This window comes from Rhea americana, unplaced genomic scaffold (assembly GCF_003343005.1).
Source record: "Rhea americana isolate MKP2758 unplaced genomic scaffold, rheAme1 scaffold_231, whole genome shotgun sequence".
Classification (NCBI taxonomy): domain Eukaryota; kingdom Metazoa; phylum Chordata; class Aves; order Rheiformes; family Rheidae; genus Rhea; species Rhea americana.
This window is the reverse complement of record NW_028186348.1, coordinates 125,442-145,658: the sequence shown is the minus strand read 5'-3', so window position 1 is coordinate 145,658 and position 20,217 is coordinate 125,442. Positions and strand designations below refer to the sequence as shown.

Genomic DNA, 20,217 nt, shown 5'->3' with positions numbered 1-20,217 from the left:
CTGGCGCTGCTCCTGCTTGCCCTGCAGGTAGCTGTACGCCCTTTTGGAAAATAAAACTTTCTGGATTGCGTCAGCATCTGGCTAAACAACACCTAAGGAAAACAGGACAGTGCCCGTGCCTGCGCTGAACGAATGGGCGGCCAGTCTTCCTAGTGCGCTGGCCTTGGATCTGCCAGGTAAGCTCCAGGCAGGTTTTGGGGAGCTTTAGCTGGGTGCTCTGAGGCACCTTTCATACCCTGGGAAGCCTTGGCCTCCGTGGGAGAGAGCTTCCTCACCTTCTGTTTTCTGCTTTAGGAAAGTACTAGTAATTCATCAGACACCTTGGATCGTTTTTTTTTTTTTTTTTTTTTCTCCCAGCTTGTCCTTTCCCCCTCTGCCCATCTCCCGCTGAAGGTTAAAAGAGAACGGGCTAGTTCATTTTTCTTCTCATCCAAATCAAACCCTCTTGTTCCTTCCCTCTCTGTTCCCCTGTTGAGGAGCTGTACTGCAGCTAGTGCTGTCTCGCGACCTTTGGCTGAGATGTCCAGCACTGAACCACGCAGAGGTGATGTTGCTTTTGCTAGGGGAGCAGGACTAACCCTGCTGTGCTGGCCGCGTTCCCTTTGGCTCCATGCACTCTCGTACAAAGAGCTGTGTATTTCCAGTATGAAGCGATACTGAGTTCTTGTAAACCAGCGCTGTGCCGTGGAGCTCCACCCTGGCGACCCTGCAGGCTTGCGTTCTGGAAGACCTGGGAGTCACAGGGAACACAGTGTAAAAACACTCATTATTTTAAAGGAGGAAAACGTGCCGCTTTGTCAAAGCAGGTCGGGCTGCTGGGAGTCCTCTGCACTCATCCGAGCTCTGACTCGGAGAGCGCTGGCCTTGCTGTGGCCCAGGAACACGCTGCACATCAGTGTTTACATTGGGAGCGGAGGCAGGACGTGCTCTTGACCCCAGCTTTTTATTTATTTTTTAACAAGTTCTGTAAAGCCGAATAAAGGGAACAACTGCGTGAAGCTGTCTGTTTTGAGCAGCTGCAGGATAAAATGGGGACAGAGATGACTGCGCTGCAGCCTGCAGTTGCTGCGTGTGGAAAGGACTCGAGGCGTCCCTGTCCTGATGGGGGGAGCAGGAGGAGAGCTGCCGTGCAGAAGGCTGCTGTAAGGAAGCAGCTTGCCTGCGGAATGCCTTCACCCAGAAAAGAGGGAAGATGCTTTGGCAAGCTTCCCAAAAGTGAGGCCCTTCCTCGCTAAGGCTCAGCAGGTGGTTTCGTAAGGTTAGCTGTTTTGTTAACAGCCTAGGCCATGTCTTATCACATAGATCTGCGGCCTTTTCCATGAGAGGTGGAAAAGGACACGAAGTCTTCTGAACCAGTTACTGTACTCGGGTTAATTAAGTTTTCCCCCCAGCACCTGGGGCTCCTTATCAAAACCTGATAATAAGACACAAAAATTGTGCTTCAGTGAGCAAGAAATAACTCAGACCTGTGTCTCAGCCAAGTTCACCCCTTGTGTGGCAAGAAGGGAAGTGTGCAAGCCATGCTTTTCTTAAGACTTGGGACTACTGCAGGCAGAGCTTCTCCTGCTGCACCGACCTAAGTGACCATTGGAGGTGACGATGCAGTACTCCAGGTGCACTGGTGCTTCCCCTGGGGAAGGAGCACCCTTGGGTACATCGCAGCCATTTACACCTCTGCTGGGAGGGCAGGTCACCTAAGATCGTGTCATAGGGGTGGTTGTGTTTGTTGCTGTATAGTGTGAGGAGTAATGAAGCTGGGTGCCCAGTGCAAGTGTCCTTCACGTGGGCAGCATCCCCCTGCGGGAGAGTTCAGAGCGGGGAGGCTGTTGAGCAGAAGCAACCTCAACTTCCTCCCCAGATGAGTGAGGCTGATTCCCGGCCCACGCGTTAGCTTTTGCCTCACTGGAAAAATCTTCCCATTTCCTCCGCCCAGATGAGCATGTTTCCTAGCACCCTGAATCACTTCCCAGGTGGTGTCCACCTCTCTGGCCAGTGTCTGTCTGTAGGCCTGAATGAAGACCGTGTCTCAGACTGCTCAGGCGCAGGAGCTGGAACACATCATCTTTTTGTGTTTTGTTTGTTCCTGACTGTTTTACTGACTTTAGCACAGGGGACAAGTATTCCTTTTGGCTTGTCCCCTCTTTCATCAGCAGTGCTATGTTGATGAATTGGCCAAATTGTTTTCATGCTAGTGGCTTGCAAGACCAATGATGAGGATTCGAGCTCTTCTGAGGAAGGCTGCTCCTCCTGTGGCTCGCAGCTCCTGACAGCCAGTTCAGGCGCTGTGCTCCTGCTCCGTGTCCCCCAGAAAGCACGGCTGGGAAGGGCCAGGCTGCCAGCAGTGTGCCTGAGCAGGCAGTCCTGGTATCTCTGCTGTCAGCACTGAGCGAATGAGTTGGAGCAGCAAAAGGGTAGAGAAGTGTATGGGTGGCTTTACAGCCATGCACTTATTTGTTTTGCTATCTGGGCATGAATGGGCTTAAAAACATATTGGAAGATGCAGGAGCCAATCCTGCTGCACTGCAAGGCAGGTCTGGCTGTGTCCTGCAGGTCTTGGGCTTGTAGGTCCTGGTGCTGCCCCTTCCCTCGAGACTGAGATCTGTTCCTTTCCCTTTTCTGTTTCTGTTGTTTCCTTCCCCAGGTGCTCTGTACTAAGCACGTGTCAGCTTGCTCCTCTTTCCTCCTGGAGATGTGGTGGATACCTCTGCTGGCTTTGTGCCTTGTGAGCGGGGAGGAGAAGGGGGAGGTAGCTCAGCAGCTCTGCTGGTTTGCTTCCCTCTTCCAGGCTGCAGCTGCCTAAGATCCACCTGTGTGCACTGGTTGTGCACCAGAAGCTGGGTGTCTCTGGCTTTGAAGGCCTTTCCTAGTTTGCTGTTCCATCGTGTATAAAAGACTCAAACAAGCGGGGAGGGGAGGAACCAGATGGGGAACGTTATACGTGTTTAAAAATAATGTCCCGTCTGTGAGCTGCTGGGACTGTGTCTGTCTCGCTGTGGCTAGTTGACCTATGTGTAGAGGACTAGCTCAGTTTTCTGTGGTCCTCTCTTCTGCTTCTCCTTCTGTTCAGTTGATTTTTTTTTTCACTTAAAGGTGCCCTTATTTACCAGCTATAAAGCCTCATGTGACTGCAGCCTGTAGCAAGGGGATCCTGCTAATCTGCTGAGGTTGCTGTCTGGGGATTTCCTAGGCTGGTATCTAAACATGCTAGGGCTGAGACTCGCAGTTACTCATGCAATGTGCCCATACTACACTGAAGTTCTGCCTGTGAGCTGCTTATCTGAATTACCTCACCCAAGGGTGGCTTGCTGCGGCTGTTTGCTCTGATGGCTCAGCTGGTGCTGGCTGAGGTGGATCTCGAAGGTACAGTGACCCAAGGATACTGCTGTTGGTCCAAAGAAGCATTGCTTTCCTTCCCTGCCGTGGTGTGCTGTGGTGGTGTAAGGTCCTCAGACATGGCCAGAGCTGGCAGTGGCACTGGGGCTGTCGTTGTATTAGGACTTTAACCTGTGAGTGCTTTGATTCCCTGCCTCACAGCGAGCTGCTAGGCGCCATCGGCGAAATGTATGCGAGGCCATGCACATAAACTGGGAAGTTTCCCCGGGCAAGATAATTGTGGGAGGAGACATTTTTAGAGTAGGCTGTATGCACTCGTTTGCTAAAATAGTCTTGTGATTAATATCTTATTTAAGAGGATTTTAGGACACGTGCTGTAGTTAGACTGCATTGCTTGTGGAATTAGGGGTGAGGTTGGAAGTAAACTCTGGCAGGCTCTCGTGTGTTTCCAGCAAGGGTCGCTCCGCAAGGGCAGCGTGTTGCTGCTCCGCGGTGTCTATGTATGCAGCGGGCTTTGCTGTTAGCGATCCAGAGGGCTGGGGACCGCAGTATGTGCTTTGCCTCTGTTGTTTGTATAGGCTGCATCTCTGAGACATCCTTAAAGCCTCAGAAGTTCACTTCGAAGGGTAATTTCTGTTGTTCTGCACTATATTCCTGGCAGTAAGCATCCTTTTCTCTGGCCTAGGGCCCTGATCTTAGACTCTTGGGAGTCCTTCAGCCAGCAGATCTTTACCAGCAGACCTTGCCTTCGAAATCGGGTTTCGCAGTTTGCTTCTCCAGGCTCTGTTTAAACACAGCTTACAATTAAAGACGTTGGCCGCTCAGTCACTGGTCTCGCCCAGGACTCCCCCGCTCATGGTGCGGGCACAGCCACAAGAGCAGAGCGCGCAGGCTCTGCGTGGCTTCCCTGTCCGTGTTGCCCTGTGTGGTCCCCTCGGCAATCTTTGGCTGGCAGTTGTAGTTCCCAGGCTAGGTGCTCCTGTTCAGTGTGTGACTGCAGTGGCTGTGTAACATCTTTATCCTAACTTCTCTCCTAGGCTGGAGAGCTCGATTAGAAGCGGGCTGGGGGCGTGACGAGTTGAGTGTGCGGCTCAGATGTGGCTGCTCGCATCGTGAGGGCACATATGTTCAAAAGCATTGCCGTTTGCACTGGAGCTGTCTCCTGTCGCGTGCAGAGCTGAGAGGGGATAAAGGAAAGAGGAGGGGTTCCCGCTTTCCCCTTGCACCTAGTCTATATTCCTTTTCTAATGCAAAACAAAATATTCAGCTCCTTGTGGGAGCCTTTGGAGATCTTAGAATGTATTGACTGAATTCCAGAGGAAAATGTCTAAGATCCAGTGGTTATTCTGACTTGCATAAAATTAATGTAAGATACACGCTGGAGTTAATTCTGGCTAGGCCTTTCCCCAACGCCCTTCACGGATACTGCTGGTGGCAATGGTATCAGTATCAGCTGGCTGCTTCCTAAGCCAACATCTCTGCTGAACACGCCTGAGGGCCTGAGTGCTTTTGCTGCTGATAGCACTCCTCGTTACTTTTTTCCTCCCTCTCTCTCTCACACTCTTTCTTTCCCACTGACATCCCGCTCCTTAGCGCAGCACTGCAAGCGTTCACTAGCTGTCTTCTTGGACAACCAGCTAGTCCAGAAGATTTGTGCCATGCATTGAACAGTCCTTGAGCTGTACACTTTCATGTGGGGCCTGATCACGCCAATAATTGTGCAAAAGCCACCACCCTCTGGCGTACAATTTGCATAGCTCACTTAAGCAAAGCAAGGCTCTTGGGTAACTTGAGCCCGGACAGGAGTAGGGAAGGTGCCAGGGGCAGGAGCCCTCGGAGTGCACTGAACTTTGCTTGATCTCATTCTTTATTTAATACCGTGTTCTCCTGCACAGGGGAAAACAAAGGAACGCAAATCTGGTGGGGGTAGCCAGGTGGAAGTGACTGCAAATAAAGGTATTGAGTTTATGCCTGTCTTTTGGTATGAGGACAGTTTGAGAGGATTTTACTGTACAGCTGCTTGATTAAATCCTTAACTTCCTGACATCAGGAATGCCAGGTGGGGGGTGGCCTCTTTGCCCCCCTCCCCGCTTCCTCGTCTATTGGAATTATGCTAATATTCCCTCCCCTGGTTAAAACCTGAATCTTTAATATGGAAAATGCCTCACCCTTCCTTCCCGTCTGGCCAGGGAACACTGCTGCTTCTCAGTGTTGTATTACCTTTAGCATTGCAAACTGAAGCGCTTCGGGGGCGGTGGTGGTGGTGCTCCAGCAGCCTGCCGACCTGCGGGCTGGTGGGTTCCCCTGTTCGAAAGCAGCCGAACCTCACGCTGGTGCTTTCCTGTGGCCCTTGTGTGCTGTGATGGGGTGGTAAGTTCTGGGCAGGCTGGGGAATGCCATGCTAGATGGAGGGAGGTGGAGAAGAGAATGGCTGTAGGAAACCAGCTTGGTCTTCCTGGGCAGCTGTTGGCATGTTGGCAGGAAAGAAGGAAAGTGGTATGGAGACAGGTTGGTTTCTGCTTGGACGGGGTGGTGGGTAGACTAGAGCGTCAAAAAAGCAAACGAACTGCGGAGCTCTGCCTCAGGAAAAGGTTTTGGTTTTATCGCGGTGGCGGGGGGAGAGCACATCAAGGGTTTTCTTTCTCCTTGCAAATTCTGTGCTCACTGGACAGAGCAAGTGTCTTAGGGTGTGATCTCAGACTTGCTGGTGGGATAGCAGGATCCTAGAGGCCTGCACAATGTGCAGAAGTGAGAGTAGTACGCTTCAGGGAGATACAGGAACACAGAGAAACTGTATGTGCATGTGCAAAGTATAAATTTTTCATCACTGAATATTCGGGCTTTTTTTGGAACGCTAGACTTGAATAGCTGAGGTTTAAGACCAGCTCGTCTCTCATGCACAGCTTTCACTTACAAAGCAGAGAGATCCCTTCTCTTAACGTGCCTAGGTAATACTGAACGAAGAGTTACCTTGCATTTGTGCTGAGCGAAAGGCTCTAGCTCCTTTTGAAATGCTCAGAAGTCTTTCTGTTGAAGAGCAAAACGCAGTCCCCTTTATTGAGTATGGTTTCAGACTTTGCAGCCCAGTTAGCCCTGGCTTGTAATATGCAAATACTGCTGGTGGAGCTGAATATTTGAGAACCATAAGGTGATATATTTGGTCTGCAATACGTGCATTTCTCTGTCTGCGCACCTCTTGTGTCAACGTTTACACTGTGTGGTCAATGCTGACATATCTGAAATGGAAAGGGGCCTTTCCTCTTTTGGGCTCACCCGAAATACTCGGTGCTCTTGGTGATTTGTCTGTCCGCAAAATCTCTAACCATAGTTGATTTAGAATCATCTGGTCCAACCTCCCTGCTCAAGGAAGTCACCTAAAGCAGGCTGCCAATGACCATGTCCAGTCAGATTTTGACTATCTCCGAGGAAGGAGACTCCACAACCTCTCTGGGCAACCTGTTCCAGTGCTCTGTCACCCTCACAAAAATGAAGTTTTTTCCTCATATTCAGACAGAACTTCTGTGTTGTGCACGCTGCCTCTCGTCATATTGCTGGGCACCACTGATAAGAGTCTCGCCCCATCCTCTTGTTGCCCTCCCTTCGGATACTTACACGCACTGATAAGATCCTCCCTCAATCTTCTCTTCTCCAGGCTGAACAGGTCCAGCGCTCTCACATGAGATGCTCCCATGCCCTCATCAACTTTGTGGCTCTTTGCTGGACTCACTGCAGTAGGTCCATGTCTTTTTTTGTACTGGGTTTTATCGCAATCTGTTGCTGGTTCAGCCTTGTGGTGGTTCACTTTTACGTACAGTCGTCTTTTGAAGTCATTGATGATACTTAACTCTACATGACAGTAGAGTTTAAAAGCATATTTATATGTATGTGTATGTATAAATATATATATATAAAGTGTATGTGCATATGTTTGTGTATATTTTTTTTATATGTCTTTATATTATTAATGGCGAGTAGTTAAGAAATTGTATCTATGTGAATACAGTAGTGTTACTGGTATGTGTCAGACTTCCTGACGTAGCTGCTGGAGCTGCTTCTGCTGTCGGCCACTGCGGCAGGCGATGGCCATCGCAGGCATTGCTTCAGAGTGGAGGCATGCTGTGGGACTCGCTTTCCCCCACCAGCTCTGAAACACATGGCATCTTAGCGGGCAAAAGACATGAGCCTGGAACGGGGCTTGGGAAGGACAGGACAAAAACTGATCTCCCAAAAAGGGCAGATGAGAAAAGAATGGGGATTTTAGGAGGGAAAGTTGATGAAGGCAAGGATGAGGGATGGAGGATGAAACGAAGGATCTAACCATGGCAGGAGGCTGTCTCCTGCCCCTTTACCATGGGGGAAGACCCCTGGAGTTAGTGCTTCCTTGCGCAGAACAGATGTTAGAAGGAGCATGAGGGGCTTCACGAGAGACTACCCGTGAGCAAGAGGGAGGGTCCTGGGGATGCGGATGTGGCAGGATGGCACCCGGTCTCTCACAGGTAACGTAGCAGCAAGGAGCTGTATGGTGGGAACTCCTTCAGCGGAAACTGCCGTGGCTTAGGGAGAGCCTCCCCAGTTTGGTAAGAGTAGCTCTGGAAGGTGTCGTGCATCCTTGGTCCTTTTAAAACAGCTCTCTTAAGTGCCACCCCAGTCAGGGAAGTGGTTTCGTTAAGTCACGTTTGAGGTGCAGTACAGATAAAGCCTTATGGAAATACAGACAAGTGAAGTCTTTATATGCAACCCAAAGTGAGAGGAACCTAAAAATTGGGACAAGCTGTAATTTTGATTCCCGTATTTTGGAAGCAGTTGTTGCTGAGTGACTTCAGAGGATATTCATTAAATTAGTGAATTTCTTTTACTAGTAATTTTTATTTCTAACACTTCAGAAAGAGAAAGAAAAATTCTGAAAAAAGACTTGCAGTAGTAATTTTTCCTTGATGACGTGCAACCTTGGCCCATATGCATGTGTTGGATATCTTACCTAAAAGCTTTCATTTCTGTTAATCTGTTTCTTATTCCATCTTGAATGCATTATTTTATAACCCGAGATCAGTTGGGGATGGATATATATACATCCTATGTGTGTATAAGTGTGTGTGTGCGTGTGTATATATGTATGTATATATAGGTGTGTGTGTGTGTGCATGCATACACGTACATTTCAGTGCAAGCAGAAGAAGCTTAGCTGAATTGTCCTGATGTTTGAAAAACAAACAGGCCAATGAAATGCAAACTAATAATCCCACAATAGTTTGAGGGGATTTTGCTAGGCTTTTCTGTAGTTTTTCTTAGCTTTCATAACAGAAAAATGGGACTCCATCTAAGCAAGAGGTATTAAATAAAATAAATGAATATAGTTGGTTTACCAAGGGGTTTGGGATCCTCTGCAGGTTTTGCCTGAGGGGAACACTTGGCTGCTGGTACGTTCCCAAATAATACTCTGAGGTCTCTTTCCTCTCTGGAAAAAGAGGAAAAGCTCTTTGCTAGAAAGCAAGCTTGCGTGTTGGGGGTTCCCAGTGTGAAGGACAGGGCTGGTTCTCGGCGCTTCTAAACCTGGGAGCGAGCCACCGCCGCTGGATCTGGGAGGCGTGTGGTAGCCGCAGTGGTTGTACTTAGATATGCAGGTGTTGGTGAGTCTGGCTTTCTCTGTGCTTGCAGCGCAGCTGTTGACTTACCTATCGTCAGTAAGTGAACAGGGGAATCGGTTCCCCCTTTCAACTGTGCTGGAGTAAAAGCAGGCGGATTTGAACAAAATAAAATAAATGAGGAACTGCAACCTAATGCTCAATCTGGGCCGCGTCAAGTCAGCCTTGCTTAAAGTTCAGTGATCCTTAAGCCTGACGCTATCCGCTGCTGGGCATGGATCAGATGTTGAAAAACAAGACAAAACTGCCTTGTCCGAGATAAATTGGACGTACGCTAGGAAAGGCGCGAGATGGCCCTTGCGGTCTTTGCCGCCGTTTGTGGCGTTCCCGCCCGCGATACCACGATGGCGCGGGAACAGCGGCTTCCCGCAGCAAAGCGGTTAGGCGCGTGGTCAAAGCCCGCAGGCTTCCTGCCCGCCCCGCCGGCAGCGAGCGCGGAAAGTGGATCGCCCCGAGAGTTGGTTTTGGGGCTCCTCCTGATACGTGTTGTCTATCTAGCTGTTTGATTGTAGGAGGTGAGAACTGTAAATAGTATTTACCGCACAAGCTAGTCTCGAGGAGACAAGTTTTGTAGTATTCTACTCATTTTGTGTGATTTGTAACGGTTTGTTTCAGCTGAATGTTGAACATCTGGCGCTGAGGTTCAGTCCCCGTCCTTAGCGGGGGGTGGAGGAAGCCGCCGTGGAGCGTTTTGGCCTTTTCAGTTTGCGCTGAGGATACGTTACTTTTGAGGAATTGCTTGGATTTTACAATTCAGATTCCTAGGTGAGAGTGCTGTGTTGTAAATTTGATGAACGTTGAAGCTGGGCATCAACTTCAGCGCTGCGTGTTGGATCAGGAGTGTGCTGTCAAAGCCGGTCTGCCAGTTCTATCCCTCCCCCCCATTTCCATTTGTATTGGGAAGTAGGTTCTGATCAAAAATGATTAGTTCAGACGAAACCAGACCAAAAGAAGCTTCCTACTAGGAATGACTTAACACCTATGGGTTAGGCCAGCTACTTGGTTTGTTACGTTTCATAGCAGCAGGATATTTTAAAAAGCTCTGTTAAAAAAAAGTTCTAGTGATAAGGAATCCTCCCCAAATTTTACTTTATTTTTTTTATTTATTTATTCTTAGCTTCTGTTTAGGATTTAAATAAGAATGTGAACAAGGTGAAATCAGGATTGGCAGTTCTATGTAACAGTTGACCTCTTGAGAAAACTGACCGGAATGGCAAAATGCTAACACTGATGGCACTTAAGTAATGAAACAGGAACAATTTGAGATTTTTTTTTAAAAAAAGAAAGGCAATTGAGTATGGACTCTTTTAAAGCTCTCCATCCCAGGCATAAAAGATACCTGATTTCTGCTCTATTGCAGGGGGTTTCCTTCAGGGAGGAAGTGCTTGCTCTTCCTGCAAATGTTGCAGAAGGAAATATTATTAATTAGAGCAGAGAGACACTAAAATGGCCTCTACTGCACATGTGACTCTCTCAGCTTCAGTAAACTTTAATTAATGTTTCACAGTTTTCAGGACCTGCACATTGTCTTTTCTCCAGCAGCTGTATTAATCCTCCTTAATTGTTTTGCTGCACTCGGATCAAATTCTATCATACGCACAACCCCACTGACCCTTCACTGGGACACTTGTGGTGTCTTAGAGGGACAGAAAAAGCGAAATCCTTCTCCTGAGAGAAGGCATCCCGATGGCCTGTTTCTGGCTGGTGCACCCCGCGGAGCGCGCTCTGGTCTCGGAGCTCAGCGCTGGTGCTCAGACCTGCGCCAGCTTCTCCACCCGACTCGAGCGCCGTGGCTGCAAGCAGGAAACAACAAATGTCTCGAAACTAAAAAGTGTTCTCGGTTGTCAGAGTCTTAAACAAGGGCAGATTCAAGACTGATTCTGGACAGGAAGTACTACTGAACACATTCTCCTTTCCTAAGCTTTTGGGCAGAGGGATGTTGAGGGGAAAAAAAATAGCAAGGAAGTTTAAAATGGAGACCTGATCAGGGAAATTTCATTGATGTTTTTTGTAAATACATATGTGAAACTTTGCAGGGGTGAGGAGTGTCTTAAGTTCTTGAAATGTGTCTTGATTGTGTCTAGAAGCCCAGAATGTGTCTCAAAAAGTGAATTGTGCTATACACTTACATTTCATGTAACTTACAAAAGTGAATTTTATTCAGAACAAAGACACTGGGCTAGATCTTCAGTTCCTTTAATCCCACCGTTTGGAGGTATGTCAACAATGCTAGCTGAAGACTTGGACTGATATTGGAAGTAGACTGTCCAAATGCACGACCTACCAGGAACAGGGAAGGTCGCTTCCCTGGCAGCTTCCTTACGGGCTTATTAATGGTAGTAGCTGGATTTGAAATGATGTTACAAGGGGTTAGTGTTAGCAGATCAACAAATCAAACTTGTGTTTGACAAGCCTGTTTCTGAGTTCTTGTTTTTATAACTGGATCAGCTGTTTCTGGTAGGAGATTGCATGAATTAACGAGAATGGGCCTCTGCTCATGCTTTTCTGGAAGCTCAGTATCCCCAAACTCACAGGAAAATGATCTGCTTGTTCCTTAAATTTGGTGTGTACAAGTTTAAACGTAGGTCCGTTAAAACGTATAAAGTACCCTAGAATTCATATTTGAAGTAGCAATTTGGAATCGGAACCAGCACAGAGCGGTACTTGCCGGTGTTCATCATGAGGTGTAGATCGGGTGTGAAATCACTGCCTGGGACGGTGCTCGGAGACTTTCCTTGGCAAAAGGTATCTCTGAACATGCTTGGCATGCTGAGAGCCTGGCTGCTGCTTCAACAGCTTCGCTCGGTGAGCAGTGTTCAGGGTTTTGGGGTATGAATTCCTGCAAGTTTGTTACGTTTGGCTTCTGTGTCGCGGTCTGGCACTTGGACAAGGGTTTCTCTATAGCTTTTGTGTAGTTATATCCAGCTTTCCTGTGGTAATTTCAGTCTTTGTTTTACTAGTTGAAACTGATGGTGCATGGTGAGAAGAGGTATCTGTTTAACTTGCTTCATGCTGTGTGTAGGAGACAGCAGAAAAGCAAGTGTTTTTAGGTCAGGGGAAAACATCTGACTATTCACATGTGTTTCCACCTCCTTTATTTTCTATCAGAAATGAAAGAGTTAATTGACTGTAATTTTGACCTTTCCATTGCCCTTCCATGACTGTAAATTCTTTTTTCCAGCAACTGATGCTTGACAAGCTTTCTTCACATCTGTACATCTCTCTTACGTTACAGTATTACGGATTTCTCAGTGAAAGCAGATTTATTTTGAATGCGGTGCGAGTCTTTTGCTCTAACACGCAGGGCCTCAATCAGTGCTTATTGAAGTCCGTGGCCAGAATTGCCATTTTACTTCCGTAGCTTAGTCTGGAGTGAAGGTGTCTGGTGACACGTGGCTGGCCAGCACTAGCCATGAGGAAGTCCAGCCTCCGCTGACCAGGAGGAGCTGGGAGCATGGAGAGAGGAACCAAATCTGAGCAGAGCTGCTGTACCAAATCTAGAAATAATAGACCTACAGTTCAGCAAGTTTCTTTTGTTTCATTTAGTTTAGATTAAATTAGCTCCTCCCCCCGCCCTGAGCCAGTTAGAAGTGTTTTATTGCATTGTCCTTGAAGACAAAAGGATATTGTGCCTGCCTGCAAAAGGCTGGCTATAAAGTCCTAGAGAGGATATCCTTAAGGACAGTGTAGCTACAGCTGGCACAAAATATATTGGTTGTCGTGGAGCCAGAGAATACGAATTCTGTGTCTTAATGCACAGTGATATTTGCAGAGGCGATACCTTTTCACCTGCTACGTGCTACTAATTTGAAATAAAGAGATGCTTCCCTCCCATTTCTGAAAATAAGCGTCCTGGGGAAAGGTATTGTTTGAGGAGGAAGAGGGAAAAACTATACAGATTATTTCTTTGGTTTGAAGGCATAATGTTTTATGTAAACTCAGTAGTTCTAAATGAATACTCAGCCTTTAAAGCTGAGGGGAATTTTTGCTGCGACTTCAGCATGGGGATGGTTGTGATGAAGCTGACTGATACTGAAAATTGCACCAGTAAAGTCATGCCGCTGGAGAGGTGGAAGTAAAGGAGAAATGATGCATTTCGGAGTGCGTTCGTACAGGGCATGAAATTCCTTTTTTTCTTCCTTTTGAATCTGAAACTGGCAATTTCAGAAGCTGAAGATGATTGTTACTGACAGTCTCTCAAGTATCTTGCTGAAATGAGGATTCTTCTCTCTGAAAAATCTGAAGTGCCACCACGGCTTGCAGTAGCCTCTCGGGGTGTGCACCCATCAAGAAATTACTGCAGTTTTACACCAAACTCTGAGAGCTGCCCCCAGCCTGGAGCAAGTGTTAGGAGCTCTTGGTGGCGATTTGGCGTGTTCTCTGCTGGCAAACTGGTGGCACGGCATAACTCCGCCTAGAAAAGTGAACCGAAGAAATGTGCGCCTCTGGCCTTGCTGCACCCGAGTGGAAGGTGCCCTTGGTTGAACTGGGGTGTGCCGGGCCCGGGGGTGGGGGTCCCTTTCCAGGCCGTTTTCCTTGAAGAGGAATGGTCGGCGCATGTCTGTGCCCGGAATAGGAGGCCGTGTTTGTAATGGAGCAGTGCCAGTCCCACCAGCCAAGAATTTGGCCCCATGCCTGAGATCATAAACGCAAAGTCCCGCTGGGTGGGTAACGCCTGGCTAGCCGAGAGCCCGGTCCTCTAAAATAAACAAACAAAGTCTTCAAGCCACTGCATGCCTTGAGCTTATTTATTTATTTTCCCCCGCTGTCCTGGGAGTGAGCTTGTCCTCCTGTGTTCGTGCAAGGCCAACCCTGAAGGACCGCTGAATAGCCCTTGTGCCAGGCTTTCCTGCTGGTATCGCTGACCGTGTCAGCTCCTCTGAGGGAATGAGTCTTAGCTGCGCCCCTCTCCCCGTACCAGTCCCTTTCTTACCAATGCTAAAGAGAGCATGTGCTCTACGGGTAATGACACTGGTTTTACTGTGTGTCACACTTCTGCAGGACCTCCCTGGTGGCTGGGAGCCACCACCTTCTCACTGCCCCCCTCCACCTTGTTCCTCAAGATAGAGGGACCTTCTACTGCAGCTTGTAGTTGTAAAAGCCACAGTCTCACCCTTCATGTGTAGAATAACTGCTGGTGTGCTCCGCGATCACTGCTGACACGTTACAGAGTGCTCTCTGTGACCCTCAGATACTTGCTCTACCTACCAGAATTGAATTAGCCTGGGAGGTGATGGAGCACACCGCTTTTATTTCTCACTGCAGCCATGTTTAACACTTTAATTTTGCTTTAAGTTAGTTGGAAACTTCCAGCCCATCTGGAAGTCAGCTGGCTCTGGCATCTGGTGGAGCTCCCCTTTCTAAAAGCCTTCCTGAAGGCTGCTTCACTACTTCCTCCTGAACCAGATGTACAGTCAGTCCCAAGCAGGAGGAAGACCCGATTTCTCCCCTTTGCCCTGGGTTTGGACAGGAGTGTAATGGTGTAATGGCAACCTGAGACGGGCTTCTTTGGAGAGCTGTTTCTCAGACCGGATAGGTGTTGCTGGACACCTTGCTGCTCGTTCCTGGGACGGTTATGACTGTTAGGGTGTTGCTAAGTGCGTGGATTAGCTGATTCAGTGCCCTGGAGAAGATTTGTCATTTGGTTATGTAACATGGGCTAACACAAAGTGATTTATTGTGTCTGAACTCCAAACGTGCCCTCCTTTTAAGACTGCGCCGCGGTACGGTGTGGACGAGGCTCCGTTTGCTGGACTCAAGCAACTCGGATGTCCCACCGCGCTGGTGGGAACTGAAAGCGGCAGCTGTGTCGGTGCAGTTGGCTTCTTGCCTGCAGTCCTGCCAGCATTTGTTGCAGTGTGGTCTCGCAGGTGCCTGGTGGAGCACGTGCTGGGGCACCTGCATGAATGAAAGCAGAACTGCTGCTTTTTAAATTGGGGCCGAAGGGAAGGTGCTTTGGTGCTACGTGTCACGCAGGGTCACCCTCTGAAAGCAGTAAGGGAACAGACTTTGGAAAAGAGAGGGAACAGCATGCTGACACAGCCAGAAAGGAAGGCCTCCGACTATTAAACTGCCAATTTTTTGACACTTAAAAATGAAACAAAAATGAAACAAATGAAAAATATGTGCTTAAATCTCACCCCTGCTCCCCATCCCACTGAACTTTGTCTCTCCTGAAGGGTTTTTTTCAGTTGTGAAACCATCATATCTTTTCTGGCAGGCATAGAGCTTTTTAGTACATGCAAGGTGGACGGAGTGATACATTCCCGTACTACTCCGTACTCAGGAAGAGAAGCATGAGGAGCACGATAATGCATTATAGAGGATGCTGGGTGGAAGAAGGGTAGTACTAAGAGCTTAAAAAATGAATATAAGCTAAAAGGTGCGGTTGAACTGAAAAATGCTTGCACTGTCATGAAAATGTTCAAAAATACCCTAAAAAAAGCTTGGAAATAGAGCTATACCACTTTTATGTTCAAGGATGCTAGCAGGGTAGGTGCAGATGGAAATGAACCGTGTGTAAATGAAGGAAACCTGGAAAGGAATATAGATGCTGCAGCTTTAAATACGAAATGGTTATTGCAGTACCCCCAAAAAAGACTGAAGAACAAGCTGCTAAAATAAAAAAGCCTTTGCAAATACTTCAAAGGCAAGGAAGCGGCAGGTGACTGAACCTGCTGTACAAGAGGAGGCACCGAGGAGAGGCAGAGCAGAAGAGGTCGAAGCGTTCCCTTCGTGTGCCCAGCCCCAGAGGCTGCGCTTCGGCAGTTATCTTTTAATTTGAAAGCGTTATTCGACATGATTGCTGAACGCCTTAGAGACAACTGGTCTGCACCAGTAGTTCGAAGGGAGCTCAAGGGTGGAGCTCGTCAAGTACTGTGGGATGGGACCCATTTAGTTCGGCTTATGAACTGCAAAATAGGAGGTGCCAAACACGATGCTGTATTTTTAAAGGGCTTTGAGATCCATCACTTCAGACCAGTAAGTATAATAATAAGCGATAAAATAACTACGTGTAGAAAACCTAACAATTAATGCAGAGGTCTCGTCGTCCCTGTGTAGGAGATGGTTACGCTTTAAATCTGTTTGTTTTTTTTTCCTCCCCTCTCTTTTTAAGAAGGTAGCAGGCCTACAGAGAGGGAAACAGTTCACTTGGGTTTCCAAGTTTTTGGTGAGGTCACTTACCGAAAGCCCTGGAGAAGGAAACTAAGCTGACCTGCGCTAAGTCAAGTCCCGTCTCGGCTTGGTGACTGCCTGACGTGAGGCTGTGGGCGCTGCTGGGCTTGCGGGGGATCTCGGCTGCGACCCTAGAGGGGCCGGCACGCTTAGCTCGTGGGCCTGGTTTGCTCCGTCTTCGGAGGACCACTGACACCAGAGGGGAAACCGAAAAGCTGTAGTGAGATCCGGTAGTACTGGACTGGGCAGTCAGTGGGAGAAGAACCTGTGTTGGCAAAGGTAAAATAACGCACTTAATTTTTGCTTTTCTCTCCTGGTGCTGGGAAGACGCTCGGTGCGAGTCGTTACGGCTCGCAAGCGGTCTTGAAGTCGTTGTGCAGAACAGAGGGTGACGCTTGGGTGCCATCGATGAGGAAACGGACTCGGAGGGAGCTCTGGAGGGAGAGCAAAGCGGCGCTGTCGCTCTGGGGCCCAGAGCCCCTGCACGTGCGGCCGGGCTCGTCCCAGCACCGCGGGAGGCATGCAAGCCCTGCTGGACAAGAGGAGGTTAAACTGGGCAGGTCTCGACTTGGAAAAGAAATGCGAGGGGAAAAGAGGCTGCTAGACACACAGCTGTGAATGGCATGGAAAAGGTAGAGAAGGTAAAATGACTCCGGGTACCGTCAGCTTAGCTGATCTGAACCAAAGGGAAGGAGGGGTTGTCTTTGCCCAGGACAGGACTGCAGGGTTCCTTGCCTTGGGCTGTTTCGAAAGTGTGAGTGGCTGCAAGAAGCAGTTAAACAAATGATGTGCGTTATTGCAGCTGGTGACAGAGCTGCATCCCCAAGCCATGTTGGAAGCTGCGTGGGACTGCTCGGAGAGGAGTGTTCTCTTAAATTTGTCAATACTTGTACGGTTCCCAACGTATCTCCTATTGATCAAAGTGGGAAACAGGTAAGGGCTTGACTGACTTTGTCTTTGCAGTGCAGTCACTCGTAAGCACTTTCATGGAAAATCTGCTTTGGGTGGTGGAAATGCAGATCGTCAGCTGTTCTCAGCTATCTGATTGAAGCAGCTGCTCTCCCCCACCATTCAGCAGACAAAAATAACATGACCTTGCCTGGCAGTATATACCAGGACATTGCTGTGTGCAGCTCCCTGGGTGATGAAAGTCTCAGGTGGAAGAGGAGGCAGGCTTTTGACACCTTTCTGGGCTTTGCTTAAGGCCTGAGTACAGGAAGATACTTGAGCCTGAAGGTTAACTGTAAGAGTGTGTGGATAGGATGTAATTCCTGAGTGCCTTGAAAATACTGCATAATCTGTTCTCTGCATAGGACCAAAATTTGCCCCTGGAGGATTTGCACTGTAGTGTTAGCCTGTGGGCCAACAAATGCTGCACCCTCTAGGGTCTGATGCTCAGAAGTCAGGCTCTGGGTCTCAAGGAGGCAGCAGCTATTTGCCCAGGTAAATTTTGTTGGTAGATGTTTTGTGGTTTGGGTGGTGTATGTGGCTTTATTAGTTTGTCATTTCTCTCATGGTACTGGTATTTCACACTTGTGCTTTGGCTGGAGATGGCAGGAGATAAGTTTGCCACCTCCAGAAGAGCACATTTATACTAACTGCTGTGATACAGAAATGTACCCAAATGATTTACCTGCAGATCTGGAGAGAGAGCACCACTGATGTGTGCCATCCTACCTTGCAAAGCTTATCCTTTGCCTGGAAAAGCAACTGTTTTCCCACTTGGCAGAAAAGATAGTGGCAGAATATTTGAGAGGAATCTCGTATTGGGACACTCTCTGCACAAGTAAATTAAATGATACTGTATGCGATAGTTGTAATAAACTGAACTGCAGCGAACATCTGACGCACAAAAGGCATCTTGAAATGCTGTGGCTCTGCTAAAATCTATTTGCTTGCAGAACCTACTTTACCAGCTACAAATTGAAGCAATCTAACTGTTCACCTTACAGTAACATATGCAGTTATTGGACGTAGGGACTGCCTCGTGCTTACGGTGAGCTTTGCAGGTTCCTCTGCGCGGGTTGGATGGAGGGGAGCTGTTTGGACTTGTTTGGCCCCTTGTGTTGTGTGGCATCAGGAACCCAGTGCCCTGGCACTGTCTGGGAATGAGTTTGCAATTCCTATGAGACTCCTCTGCTGCGAAGTGCCTGTCTCTCCTAGATTATCCCAGCCTTGGGCAACGAAAGCTGAGCAAGACTGCCTTGGCTGTGGCAGCTTGGGAAGAAAGGAGGCAAAGGTGGCCCTCAGCCAGCTGGTTTTGCAGCAGTGCTGGCTTGAGTTATGCTTGCCACACTTGGATACCTGGACACAAGATCTTGGCTGGCTATACTGAGGAATTAATGCCCCCCGGCTCCCCGTCTAGTTGTTACAGGGTGACTGGACATAGCTCCAAAGATCTCACGAGAGTCCTCCTTGGAAGGAGAGTAACCTGCAAAGTCAGTGGGGAAGGACTCCTGAAGTCAACGGCATGGTGCTACAGCTTTGTCCTTCCGAACAGAGGGCTTTTGGTTACATTTTCTACGGGTCAGACCCTTGTTTTGTGTAAATAGGTATGATGCAAATAGAATCGGACTGGTGGCCTGCACGCAGCATGGTTAAAAGGAGGTGTCTTAGTGTCTTATGCTAAAAAAACTGACACAGATGTTTGACAACATTTCAGTGTTCCTATTTCTCTCATTTACAAATGTAGCTCTTCAAAACCCTTGCTATCTCAGTCTAGTTTCCCCGCAGAGCCTCTGACAGTGGTGTCTGACTCATAGCAGCATTTTCCTGTTTAGCAGACTGGCTCGTGTGCTCTCCGGCCTTGGTCGTGCTCTTCCTGTTGGCGAGGACGCCCAGATAAACCCCGGGGAAGCTGGCCCCGCGGGGACGGCAGGCGGTGCGGAGGGGAGACGGGCGGGAGGAGAGACACCCCTGCTATAACCGTTGCAGGAGGGGAGCCGTGCGTGAGCTGCTTGCGGACGAGGCTGCCGCGAAGCCCTCGCCCGCTGCAGCTCGCGGCCCGAAGGGATGCTGGTGGAAGGCTTCGGTGTGCCTTTCTGGCACCCGCTTCTCAGCCAAGCGACAGATGAGATAATCTGTCAAGGAAAGGAAGGTTACTTCAATGAAAATTAGGATTATTGGTGGTGCTTTAATCCTTTTTGTAGTTTATGAAGTGAGGCTGGGAGAATGTTTGCTTTTCAGCTGAGAGCTGCTCTGGGAGAAGTCAGGATGAGTGTCTTCATAGACGTAAAAGAAAACGTAAGTAATCGGCGTTAGGACACTGTAATTTAGGACTTAACGTGGTGAACTGCAGCACTTGTAATTCAGCGTATATGGCATTGTGCTGACTCGGTGTTCCTACAAAAGCAAGCATAAGCTGCTTCTCAAATTGCGTAGCACTGTGTGAAATCTTCCTTTTTCTTACTGCGTTTCCTTGGCAGCATAAAGCTGTCCCTACCTTTTTGAAGCAGCTGTGAAGTTTAAAATACATAGGCCTGGACAGTATTTTTGGAGGACCTGTGGATAAAACACTGTGTAATAAAGTAGCTTTTCCATACCGTTCACTCTTACTTGCTCCAGAGGAGAAGGATGTGTTGTTCCCTGCTATTGCTTTTGATGGGGATTGTGCGAAGCTGTCTACTGAAGAATAAGCAGTAAAATCTTTCTCTAGGAAAAGCTACCTTTTTTTTCTTCCCCTGCATAATGTTCATGACTTGAGTGGAGCATTAGCACTAGGATTTTTACTTCAATGCGTGAGGGATGTGTCCTACTATTAGGTGCCTCCTCCACTGAGGAGGTCACCAGTCTTGCGGGAGCAGCGAACAGGCAAGCTACTGGCTCCCTGCTTGGCTGAGCCTCGGTTCCTGGCTAAGAAGGAAGGTGGCTGTTGTAAGCGAAACTTGAACTGTTTGCTTTGAACAGGCATTTAAGCTTTTAAAAAACACATGCGTTAATAATATCTTTGCTGCTGGCCTTGCCAAGCCTGGATAACGGTTTTTGTGGGAAGACAGTGCTTATCTAAGAAAATACTTGTTTATCCTCAGGGCCATATGGTTCTTCTGTAATAGCTTCCCCCCCCCCC

General features: G+C 48.3%; 1 protein-coding gene across 1 annotated transcript in view; it reads left to right on the top strand.

The window, feature by feature from the left end:
- The window catches only part of ST6GAL1 (ST6 beta-galactoside alpha-2,6-sialyltransferase 1), a 57,576-nt gene that overhangs the window by 19,078 nt on the left and 18,281 nt on the right, over nt 1-20,217 (top strand). The gene's annotated exons all lie outside the window — the stretch shown is intronic.